This window comes from Budorcas taxicolor, chromosome 3, assembly GCF_023091745.1.
Source record: "Budorcas taxicolor isolate Tak-1 chromosome 3, Takin1.1, whole genome shotgun sequence".
NCBI classification, from domain to species: domain Eukaryota; kingdom Metazoa; phylum Chordata; class Mammalia; order Artiodactyla; family Bovidae; genus Budorcas; species Budorcas taxicolor.
Window position 1 is genome coordinate 17,307,935 of NC_068912.1, and position 12,172 is coordinate 17,320,106.

General features: G+C 45.2%; 1 pseudogene; it reads right to left on the minus strand.

Moving 5' to 3' along the window:
• Positions 1-9,672: 9,672 nt before the first annotated feature.
• On the minus strand, positions 9,673-11,101 carry LOC128044893 (ephrin type-B receptor 1-like; annotated as a pseudogene).
• Between the last annotated feature and the right edge of the window lie 1,071 nt (positions 11,102-12,172).

A 12,172-nucleotide genomic window follows, 5' to 3' on the forward strand; every position in this document is an offset into this window, starting at 1 on the left:
GTCCAGAGGCCTCCAGACAACCCAAGAAACAATAAAGTGTCTTTTCTCACCAGAAACTTGTGTTACTTCCTCCTTTTTGTTGCTGCATGTAGCTCAGAGAGAATACACAATGGTCAGTTACCTGCTTTGTAGATTCTCCAGTATATGAACAAATTCTTCATAGCAAATCTCCTTCCTAGTGTACAGCAGTGATGAGACTTTTTGCAAAGAAAATTGACAAGTGTATTGTCTAAGAGGAAACATCTCCTGAAGAAATACACAGACAGGCAGATTGACAATCACTCTGTGTGGTTTCAACCCATGCCCACCTCCAAACACCCTCATTCACACAATCCCAACCGTCAAAATGGTGCAGGTGCTTCTGAAGACACTGGAACGTGGCCAGCGCTTTTTCCTGGAAGATCAGTCTCTTGCTCTGTACTCCCAGCCCTCACCGCCTGTAGGGACCCAGGGTCAGGGTGTCTCTGCAGCCAGAGCGGGCAAGAGAGCCCCACCTTCGTCAATTAGATTGTTCCTCAGCAGAGGAATCATCCTTGAATATTGACAGTTTATATTGGCTGTTCCATGCACCCGTGATTAGAGAGAAGAAAAGTGTGAGGCTGTTACCATCCTGTGTTCTGGGCGCTAAGAATTCTATCATGTGATTTTTGTCCTCAGAAAACGAAAACTCTTTAAACCAATGGTCCCAGAAGAAAACAGAGTGTACCCCTGTTAGAAAGGCTGGACTATTTCATGTAAGATCTCTCAGCTTCAATTTGACCAACAGTTACAAAATTCTTATTCAAAGGGGAAAAATTTCTGCTGAGGGAAAGGCCTACTGTTGTATGTGGTAACTGATGCTGTCTTTTTAAATGTCCTTTTGAATCAGGTCTGTGTTAACAATAGTTTTACCCTCAATATATCCCCAGCCAAGGCGTTGTATACATAAGTGATAATGTACATAATCAGATTTCTGTAACTGTACTCAACTGAACTAAAAATAAAGACGTGAAGGAACACTCTTATCCCGGATAAAGACAGGTGCGCTTACCTTCAGGTTACCCAGAGCCTGTTCCTCAGCCAAGGCATGTGGTAGCTCCTTCACCAGGTCTCCATGGGAGCTGGAGGGACAAAGTGTCAGGACGCTGATGAGGCTGCTCAGGAATCCCTCAGCGTGTTTTTTTTTTTCTTTCTGATGGGAACATGGGGTGGAGTCTATGCTTAAAGGAGGTTAGTAACTATGGACTGAGCTACTGTTGAATCATCCTCTTTGCTGGATGAAGGAGAGCAAAGGAGAGGAACAGGAAAGATATGAAATGGAGCTTCTGCATTTTAACTAATGAGAAGCTAACCAATGGGGAAAAAACCAAACACTAAAATGCATGCTGGCTTTCCATGACAGGGACCCTTGACCCTCCTGCCTGTTTTGAGCTTCTGCTAAATCTTCCATGTCTGCTGGATTTCTTCCCAGATTGCTGCCTCCCCAGGATACCCAGCTGCAGTTATTGTGCTTACTAAGTCGTCTATGAGACTTTGCTTTTGTTTAAAAGCAAACTCTTTTAGAGGACTGTATTCAATCCTACCTTTCCGAATAGCTGTTATCAATCAAGTTTTATTTTTTCCCAGTCATTTCCCAAATAATGTGTGCATGTGCACTGAGTTAGCAGCTGTCCACACTCATATAAGTCATACATTTAATCATCCAAGTAGCTCCAGAATGAGAGCAGTACCCCTTTTCCATCAGCAGCCATATTCTCCTGAAAGAAAAGTGGGGAATGAGAGAGTTAATTCTTGGGTAGGTTGATAAGGAGTCCAGGGCCCCAGAAAAGGAGGAAGGGGTCTGGAGCCCTCAAGGAGGAGAAAGGGGTCCGGATAACTCATGAAGGAGAAAAGAACAAACTTTTTTCCTACATTCCTTTGTTTAGTCACATAAAACTTTTTTTTTTTTTTTTAAAGCCCAGAGCTAAAGATTACATGACAAAACAACTCATCTTGCTCAGTCAGTTCAGTTCAGTCATGTTTGACTCTTTGTGATCCCACGGACTGCAGCACGCCAGGCCTCCCTGTCCATCACCAATTCCCAGAGCTTATTCAAACTCATGTTCATCAAGTCGGTGATGCCATCCAACCACCTTAACCTCTGTCATTCCCTTCTCCTCCTGCCTTCAATCTTTTCCAGCATCAGGGTCTTTCCAAATGAGTCAGTTCCTCTCATCAGGTGGTCTAAGTACTGGAGTTTCCAGCTTCACCATCAGTCCTTCAAATGAATATTCAGGACTGATATCCTTTAGATTTGACTGGTTTGATCTTGCTGTCCAAGGGATTCTTAAGAGTATTCTGAAACATCACAGTTCAAAACCATCAATTCTTCAGTGCTCAGCTTTCTTTATGGTCCAACCTCATATGCATATATGACTACTGGAAAAAGCACAGCTTTGACTAGACAGACCTTAGTTAGTAAAGTAATGTCTCTGCTTTTTAATATGCTGTCTAGGTTTGTCATAGCTTTTCTCCATTAGCCTGTTAATCTTTATCTGTTGCTGCTGCTGCTAAGTTGCTTCAGTCGTGTCTGACTCTGTGCCACCCCATAGATGGCAGCCCACTAGCCTCCTCTGTCCCTGGGATTCTCCAGGCAAGAATACTGGAATGCCATTTCCTTCTCCAATGCATGAAAGTGAAAAGTGAAAGTGAAGTCGCTCAGTTGTGCCCGACTCTTAGCAACCCCATGGACTGCAGCCTACCAGGCTTCTCCGTCCATGGGATTTTCCAGGCAAGAGTACTGGAGTGGGTTGCCATTGCCTTCTCCAATCTTTATCTATTAGAGGGCAAACAGAATGAAAACCACAATCACAGAAAACTAATCAAACTGATCACATGGACCACAGCCTTGACTAACTCAATGAAACTATGAGCCATACCAGGTAGGGCCACCCAAGATGGACGGGTCATGGTGGAAGATTCTGACAAAACATGGTCCACTGGAGAAGGGAATGGCAAACCAGTTCAGTATTCTTGCCTTGAGAACCCCATAAACAGTATGAAAATGCAAAAAGATATGACACTGAGAGATGAACTCCCCAGGTCAGTAGGTGTCCAATATACTATTGCAGAAGAGCAGAGAAATTGCTCCAGAAAGAATGAAGAGGCTGAGCCAAATCGAAAACATCACTGAGTTGTGGATTTGACTGGTGATGGAAGTAAAGAGTGATGCTGTAAAGAATGATATTGCATAGGAACCTGGAATGTTAGGTCCACGAATCAAGGTAAATTGGAAGTGGTCAAACAGGAGATGGCAAGTGTGAACATCAACATTTTAGGAATCAGTGAACTAAAGTGGACTGGAATGGGCAAATTTAACTCAGATGACCATTATATCTATTACTGTGGGCAAGAATCCATTACAAGAAATAGAGTAACCCTTACAGTCAACAATAGAGTCTGAAATGCACTACTTGGGTGCAGTCTCAAAAACGACAGAATGATCTCTGTTCGTTTCCAAGGCAAACCATTGAGTATCACAGTAATCCGAGTCTATGCCGCAACCGCTAATGTCAAAGAAGCTGAAGTTGAATGGTTCTATGAAGACCTACAAGATTGTTTAGAAATAACACTCAAAAAAGTTGTCCTTTTCATCATAGGGGACTGGAATGCAAAAGTAGGAAGTCAAGAGATACCTGGAGTAACAGGCAAATTGGGCCTTGGACACAAAATGAAGCAGGGCAAAGGCTAATAGAGTTTTGCCAACAGAACGCACTGGTCATAGCAAACACTCTCTTCCAACAGCACAAGAGACAACTCTACACGTGGACACCACCAGATAATCAGTTCTGAAATCTGATTATATTCTTTGCAGCCAAAGATGAAGAAGCTCTATACAGTCAGCAAAAAACAAGACCAGGAGCTGACTGTGGCTCAGATCATGAACTCCTTATTGCCAAATTCAGACTTAAATTGAAGAAAGTATGGAAAACCACTAGACCATTCAGGTATGACATAAATCAAATCCCTTACAATTATACAGTGAAAGTGACAAATAGATTCAAAGGACTTCATCTGATAGACAGAGTGCCTGAAGAACTATGGACGGAGATTTGTAACACTGTACAGGAGGCAGTGATCAAAACCATCCAGAGGAAAAGAAATGCAAAAAGGCAAAATGGTTGTCTGAAGAGGCCTTACAAATAGCTGAGAAAAGAAGAGAAGTGAAAGGCAAAAGAGAAAAGGAAAAATATACTCATCAAAATGCAGAGTTCCAAAGAATAGCAAGGAGAGATAAGAAAGCCTTCTTCAGCGATCAATGCAAAAAAATAGAGGAAAACAATAGAATGGGAAAGACTAGAGATCTCTTCAAGAAAATTAGAGATATGCAGGGAACATTTCATGCAAAGATGGGCACAATAAAGGACAGAAATGGTATGGACCTAACAGAAGCAGAAAATACTAAGAGGTGGCAATGATATACAGAAGAACTATACAAAAAAGACCTTCATGATGCAGAAAATCACGATGGTGTGATCACTCAGGTAGAGCCAGACATCCTGGAGTGTGAAGTCAAGTGGGCCTTAGGAAGCATCACTATGAACAAGTGGTGATGAAATTCCAGTTGAGCCATTTCAAATCTTGAAAGATGATTACTGGTTTGATCTTGCTGTCTAAGGGATTCTCAAGAGTTTTATGCAACATCACAGTTCAAAACCATCAGTTCCTCAGGACTTAGCTTTCTTTTTTTTTTTAGCACTTAGCTTTCTTTCTGGTCCAACCCTCACATCCATACATGACTACTGGAAAAAGCATAGCTTTGGCTAGACAGACCTTAGTCAGTAAAGTAACATCCCTGCTTTTTAATATGCTGTCTAGGTTTGCCATAACTTTTATCCATTAGCCTCTTATCCTTATCTGTTAGAGGGCAGACAGTATGAAAACCACAATCACAGTAGTCACGTATGGATGTGAGAGTTGGACTATAAAGGAAGCTGAGCACTGAAAAATTGATGCTTTTGAACTTTGTTGTTGGAGAAGACTCTTGAGAGTCCCTTGGACTGCAAGGAGATCCAAATAGTCAATCCTAAAGGAAATCAGTCCTGAATATTCATTGGAAGGACTGATGCTGAAGCTGAAACTCCAATACTTTGGCCACCTGATGTGAAGAACAGATTAACTGGAAAAGACCCTGATGCTGGGATAAAACTGAAGGCAGGAGAAGGGGACGGCAGAGGATGAGATGGTTTAATGGCATCACTGACTCGATGGACATGAGTTTGAGCAAGCTCCAGGAATTGGTGATGGACAGGGAAGCCTGGCATGCTGCAGTCCATGGGGTCACAAAGAGTCGGACATGACTGAGCAACTGAACTGAACAGAACTTCTTCAAAGAAGCAAGTGTCTTTTAATTTCATGGCTGCAGTCATCATCTGCAGTGATTTTGGTGCCCAAGAAAATAAAGTCTGTTTCCATTGATTTCCCGTCTATTGACTGTGATGGGACTGGATGTCATGACTTTAGTTTTTTGAATGTTGAGTTTTAAGCCAACTATTCCACTCTCTTTCACTTTCATCAAGAGGCTGTTTAGTTCCTCTTCACTTTCTACCATAAGGGTGGTGTCATTTGTATATTTAAGGTTATTGATATTTCACCTGGCAATCTTGATTCCAGCTGTGGTTCATTCAGCCCAACATTTCTCATGATGTACTCGGCCTATAAGTTAAGTCAGCAGGGTGACAATATACAGCCTTGATGTACTCCTTTCCCAGTTTGGAACCAGTCTGTTGCTCCATGTCTGGTTCTAACTGTTGCTTCTTGGCCTGCATATAGGTTTCTCAGAAGGCAGGTAAGGTTGTCTAGTATTCCCATCTCTCTAAAAATTTTCCCATTTGTTGTGATCCATTCAGTCAAAGGCTTTATCATAGTCAATGATGCAGAAGTAGTTTTTTTTTTTCTGAAATTCTCTTGCTTTTCTTATGATCCAACAAATGTTGGCAATTTGCTTTCTTGTTCCTCTGCCTTTTCTTTTTTTTCCTCTGCCTTTTCTAAATCCAGTTTGAGCATCTGGAAGTTCTTGGTTCACATACTGTTGAAGCCTGGCTTGGAGAATTTTGAGCATTACTTTACTAGCATGTGAGATGAGTGCAATTGTGCGGTAGTTTGAGCATTCTTTGGCATTGCCTTTCATTGGGATTGGAATGAAAACTGACGTTTTCCAGTCCTGTGGCCACTGCTGACTTTTCCAAATTTGCCGGCATATTGAGTGCAGCACTTTCACAGCATCATCTTTCAGGATTTGAAACAGCTCAGCTGGAATGCCATCACCTCCACTAGCTCTGTAGTGATGCTTCCTAAGGCCCACTTGACTTTGCACTCTAGAATGCCTGGCTCTAGGTGAATGATCACACCGCTGTGGTCATCTGGGTCATGAAGATCTTTTTTGTATAGTCTTCTGTGTATTCTTGCCACCTCTTCTTAATATTTTCTGCTTCTCTTAGGACCATACCATTTCTGTTCTTTATTGTGCCCATCTTTGCATGAAATCTTCCTTTAGTATCTCTAATTTTCTTGAAGAGATCTCGAGTCTTTCCCATTCTATTGTTTTCCCCTATTTCTTTGCACTGATCAAGTATATTCTACTTTGCTTTGCTTGGAAAAGTATATAATGCCTTGCTTTGCATTGAAAACGTATGTAAAACCTTGCTAAAAACTAGCAAGCGGGCATTCTTTCTACCCTGTTCTGATGTCTATGTCAGAAGCTTTCTCTGTCTCTTCTATAGTTTAATAAAACTCCATTACACAGAAAGCTCCTAGTGATCAAGCCTGGTCTCTGACCCTGGATTGAAATCCTCTCCTCCAGAGGTCACGAATCCTGGCGTAGCACGTGTCTCGCAGCTGTAACCTACAGTCTCCAGGTCGCATCCTGACCCTAAATCTCCTCTTTGCTTTCCCACAGCCACTTCACATGGCCACGGCCCTCAGACACCAGAAAACTGCATGGCAGATAATAAAGATTCGGAGGAGAGCGAGAACATGCAGGTCACTTATTTCTTCTTCCGTATTAAATAAATTTTTTTTGTTTTTCTGATCCATAGACTCTTCCTTATAAACCTTTCCCATCTCCTCTTTCCATCCTTTTAGGATTATCCTTCTGGAGGACCTGAGCTCTTATAGGCACTTGGGATCCTGGGAGCTTATATAAAATCTATGAAATCGGTCTGCAGCCCTCTTCCCCCACTTTGTTAGCATCGTCTTGGCTCCTGACCTCAGGTCTGCACCACTGAACCTGGCTTTGTCACCATGAGTGACTTGAGCAGGAGTTGAGGCTGAAGTCAGTAGGTCTGGACATGCAGCTGAAGGGCCCCCATGAAGTTTGCACTGCCCTGGTCTATGCTATATGGATGCTCTCCTGCCCTGGGAGGCCTTGGACCTGCCTGCCTGATCTCTTCCTTCCAGATGTCAAAACACTCTCTGCTCATGTCCTTGAGGAATGTTTTTGAGGATGTCAATGGTGACGATAAAGAAAAGGATCAGAAAGAGCAAGTGTGAATGTGAAGCCTGGGATGAAAAGATGAGGCAGATGAGGGCATGTGTCTCCATCACGTCCCCAACTCTCTTGTTGGTGTTTCAGAAACATTGGCAAAAACACTGGGGGCAGCTGTTGAATGTGACCACAAAAGTGGAGAAAAGAGGGTGGTAATAATCTATGCAGATTTGAGGATGCCCTGAGCACATCTCCCCAGAGCACAGGTCCCCATCCACACATGCCCCCGATTGTTGGGCTGGATCCTCCGGCAGCTCTACGTTCGCAGGGAGGCTGGGGGGACACTGTGGGGTCACTGTGTGTATGAGTCCAGGAGCTGGTGTTCCAGCATGTTCTCTTTGAAGATCCTCACTGGCGGGTTCCTCATCTCCCTCTGCAGGACCCAGCTCTGCCCTCCCAACCCCCTAAAGGCATCAGGAAGCATCCCTAGTTCAAACCCAGCTGTAGTGAGAGGTTGGGGTGGACCCACCCTCCCTAGTCCTAGGCTCCTGGGAATAGAGTGGAGGAGACACAGGTGCCCAGAGCTCATGCAGGCAGGGAGTCACTTTGCAGCTCTGCATCCCTGTGGGTGCTCCTCGGTCCTGACGGTCCCAGCTAGCCTGAGAAGGAACTGAGCCTGGGGTCCCTCAGCCTCTGGAGCCCTGGGGGCCCTGGGTCACCTCGGGGCACCATTTCTCAGCTGGAGTTGGAGGTTCCACAGATTCTTCTGTGTATGTGTCCAACTAAAGAAACACCAGAAAGCAGCTCAGTGCAGTGTGTACTTGGGATGCATGACAGGATTCCAGTTACTCATGTTCCTTTTATTTTTCATTCCATTTCTTTCTGGTTTTTCTTTGTAAACCCAGACATGCTTCTGCTCATTTTTATTAGATAAAATTAGCAAGGAGATTAAGGTCAGAGGAGAAGTGAAAAATATTTAAATGTTCGGTAGAATTTACAAAAGTGAATCAAACAATGAGGTACAAGAAGGAATGCAGAGAAACACACACATCTGAAATGTTCCTCGGATTTCATGTGACTTAAACCAGTCTCCAGATGAGGGGAAGAAGAACTCTCTTCCTCGCCATCTTGAACTGTAGATTTGGGGGATGTGGAAGAACATTCTCCAGAAACAACTTCCTTCTCCTTCTCTTCAGATGTCACCAAGAATAACAAATCAGTCAGTATCATTCTTGAATGGCCCACACTGCATCCAATTCAAACCACTCACCTGTTTCCTGTCTGAATTTATTTGCAAGCTTTCTGGGGATTTTTCCCCTTTTCATTTTATTTCATTTATCCCCCTACTCTCTCTCCCCATTGAGCCAACAGGCCAATGGGGCCAATCAGAAAACCAAACCAACAACATGCTCCAGCCCCTGTGGATTTTCCAGGGGCAAAGACTTCCCAGGTCTTTCTTGTTTGCGTCTGTTACGAACAAGTGGTTACTTGATAACACAGACATACACAGGTGTGCTCTTGCATCGCTTCCCCCCTTCCCGCCCCAGTTTTTGGTTTCTTCTTCCTTTTTGGAGAAAATGCAAACAGAAGAAAAACAAGGTTTTCTACTGAAGGTACATCTCTTCTTCAATATGAAGACATTAATTGAATTGATTGGATCCCCCATGCAGTGGTCAGCAAGGTCCTTTGGCAACTGACAGAACATCTTGAGTCTCAGGAGCTGGGGTTTATTTGAAGAAACTTCCCTCTACAAGTCATGAGCAAAGGGAGATAGATGTGTGGGGAGGGAGAGGGCTCGTGGGGAGGAGGACGAAAGGAGAAAAGAAAAGAATGTCATTGGTGGGAAGAAAATGAGAAACTGCTTCTGTTTCTCTCCCCCCACCTCCTTCCCTTTCTTCTTGCTGAAGGATGACTCCAGCCTACCCAGGGTGTGAGCTGAGTTCATTCCTGGGGTCTTCGGTGCATACTGTTTTGTCTTCACTTCCGCTGAACATCACCCTTGTGTATTTTTGTCATTACACGTTTGGTTCCCACAGCATCTTAACTGTGCATCAATCACTGAGAAATGAAGGTTGCCTATTAGGAATAGGTCTAGCTTATCTGTTATGAGAATGCATTTCTTAGGTGAGAAGCCAGTCTCTCCAGAACACTCCACAGTGGTCAACCTCTGGTTCCCCCTTAAGCCTGATCCTTTTCCTTCCTCTCCTCTCCAGAGAAAACAAGAGTTGTCACGTCATTGCCATTGGTGATTGACTCATCTGGACCCTCACAGATAGCATGCTGTTCAGAACCATCTTCTGATGACCTGCCACGGTGACCCCTGTTCTCAGGAGGTCTTCTCATGCATCTGGGTGTCTAGCTAGAGGGATGTGAAGCTGGCAGTGAGGAAGCTGTCCCTGTACTGGACCATCTTGATGGCACTGAGGCCGTCATCCGCGGCGGTGAAGGCCATGAGGTCTGGGATGGAGCAGCGGAGCAGGGGCTAGGAAGGCATGGTGGTGATGGTAGCCACAGTCTTGAGGCTTGCCAGGTTCCGGATCATCTTGTCCAGGGCATTGACAATCTCTGCAAAGCAGGGCTGGCTGTTATGGTCCTTCTGCATGAGCTGGCGTAGAGCAGCTGGGCAGCCCATGGGAGGGGGCAGCCCATGGGAGGGGGCAGCCCATGGGAGGGGGCAGCCCATGGGAGGGGGCAGCCGGTAGTCCTGTTCAATGGCACTGAGGACATCTTGGTTGGACATGCCCCAGTAGGGTCTCCTTCCAAACGACGTGACTTCCCACACGACAATCCTATAGCGCCAGAGGACTGTCAGACGTGAACTTCCAGTAGGCGATGGCCTCTGGAGCCATCCATCTCACGGGGATGTTGCCTCCCAGGGAGATGGTGTGGGTGGGATCTGAGGTGTCATCCTGGAGGTAGTGGGAAAGGCCAAAGTCGGACACCTGCATACCAAGTGACTGTTGATCAGAATGTTCCTTGCAGCCAGGTCCGGATGCATGGAGTTCATCTCCACCAGGTACTTCATACCCACGGCGATGCATCCCTACCAGCTAGATCACCATGTCTGTAATTTGCCTGAGGGAAGAATCCAAAGCACCAATCTCTGTGAACTCCATGATAGTTATGACCGGCTGGCTCTTGGTGATCACGCCCTCCAGATGAATGATGTCGGGATGGTCAAACTGCCCCATGACGCTCGCCTTGCTCAGAAAGTCCTGTCACTGCTTCTGTGAGTATCCAGCCTTCAGCATCTTGATGGCCACATAGATGTCCCTCTTGCCCGGAAGTTTCCAGTGCCCCTTGTGCACCTCTCCAGACTCTCCTGCTCCGATGACCTCTCTGCTGTATACAGCTCCTTTGCTATAGGCACGTTTCCTGCTGAAAACAATGGAGATGGCCACCACGAACACCACCCCAGCCGCCGCTGAATACCATGCCAGGCCCCAGGTCACTGATCCGTATAGTGTTGGTCTGGCTCCTGGCCATGGAGGAGTTGAACTTGTGTTCCTTCTCATAGTACCGGATCTCATAGTCAAGGATGATGCCATTGGGCTGCTCCAACTGTGGCCATGACAACATGATGTTCCTCATGATGGCACTGACCTGGTGCATGAGGGGAACAGTGGAAGGGGTGAAGCCTTGGACTTCCGTCTCCATCGTCTCCTGAGTCTGTGCCTTGCCCTCCTGTGGGTAACTTCAAGGTCCACCTGACCAGCATACACTCACTCCCCAAACCCACAATTCTCCTATTTTTTATTCCAGTTCTGTCATTAATAACATATAACTTGTTTTATTACAGTTTAAAAGGCAGTGTCTTCTGTAGACATTAATGTTACCATACACTAAACATATACAATATTTATTTTTATTAAAATAGCAATTAATACTTTAAAATCATAAACATCAGGAGAGTTTGGCTGGGGGTTAGAAAGGATTATTAGGGGAATTAGAGATTATTGGTGTCTGTCCATTTCTGATACGCAGGTCTCAGGAGCAGCTGTACTGAGTGTAGGATGGGCGGGCATTTTCCCCCACTCCTGTGGCCTCTGACTTCCTGCTCCTCCCAGGGTCCCAGGGGACGGGGGACTTGGCCCTTTAGTCCATGATCCCAGAGCCCCCCATTCCTCTGCCTGAGTCTCACTGTCCAGGGGACCTGTCAGTTGAAGGCTGCTGGCCAGATACCCAGGTGGAATTACTCTGGTGGGACCTGTCTAGACACTCCCTACAAACAGACAACTCCCCCAGCAAAGAGCAGCAAACAGACCCAGTGCCTTGTGGACTGACCCCCGGGGACATCAGGGCCCAAGGTCCTGTCCAGACCCTGAGGCTGTGCTGGGGTCCTGAACACCTTCTCCAGAAAACCCCCTTCTGTCTGACTCTGCACCTCCCTAAGGACTCCACCACCTGAGTTGTGTTGTAGTCTCTGGTCTCAGTCGTGGACTCCAGGCTGGGCCTTTTGAGAGGATGGAGCCCACATGCCATCAGGAGCCTTATCTGGACAAACACTGAGAGAGGGCTCACTGCTCATCTCCTGAGGCCCATATCTAGTACAAGCTCAGTTGTTTGGTCACATAGATTTAGTTTTAGTATTACCTACGGTTTTTTTTTTCTATTATGTGTATTTATATTCTTTATGTTCAGTTATGCATGTTTGTTCCATAGTTAAAGTTTTTTATATTAAAATGTATTTATCCATCTAGTTGCCTTTAAAATAATTTTCCATAAAAT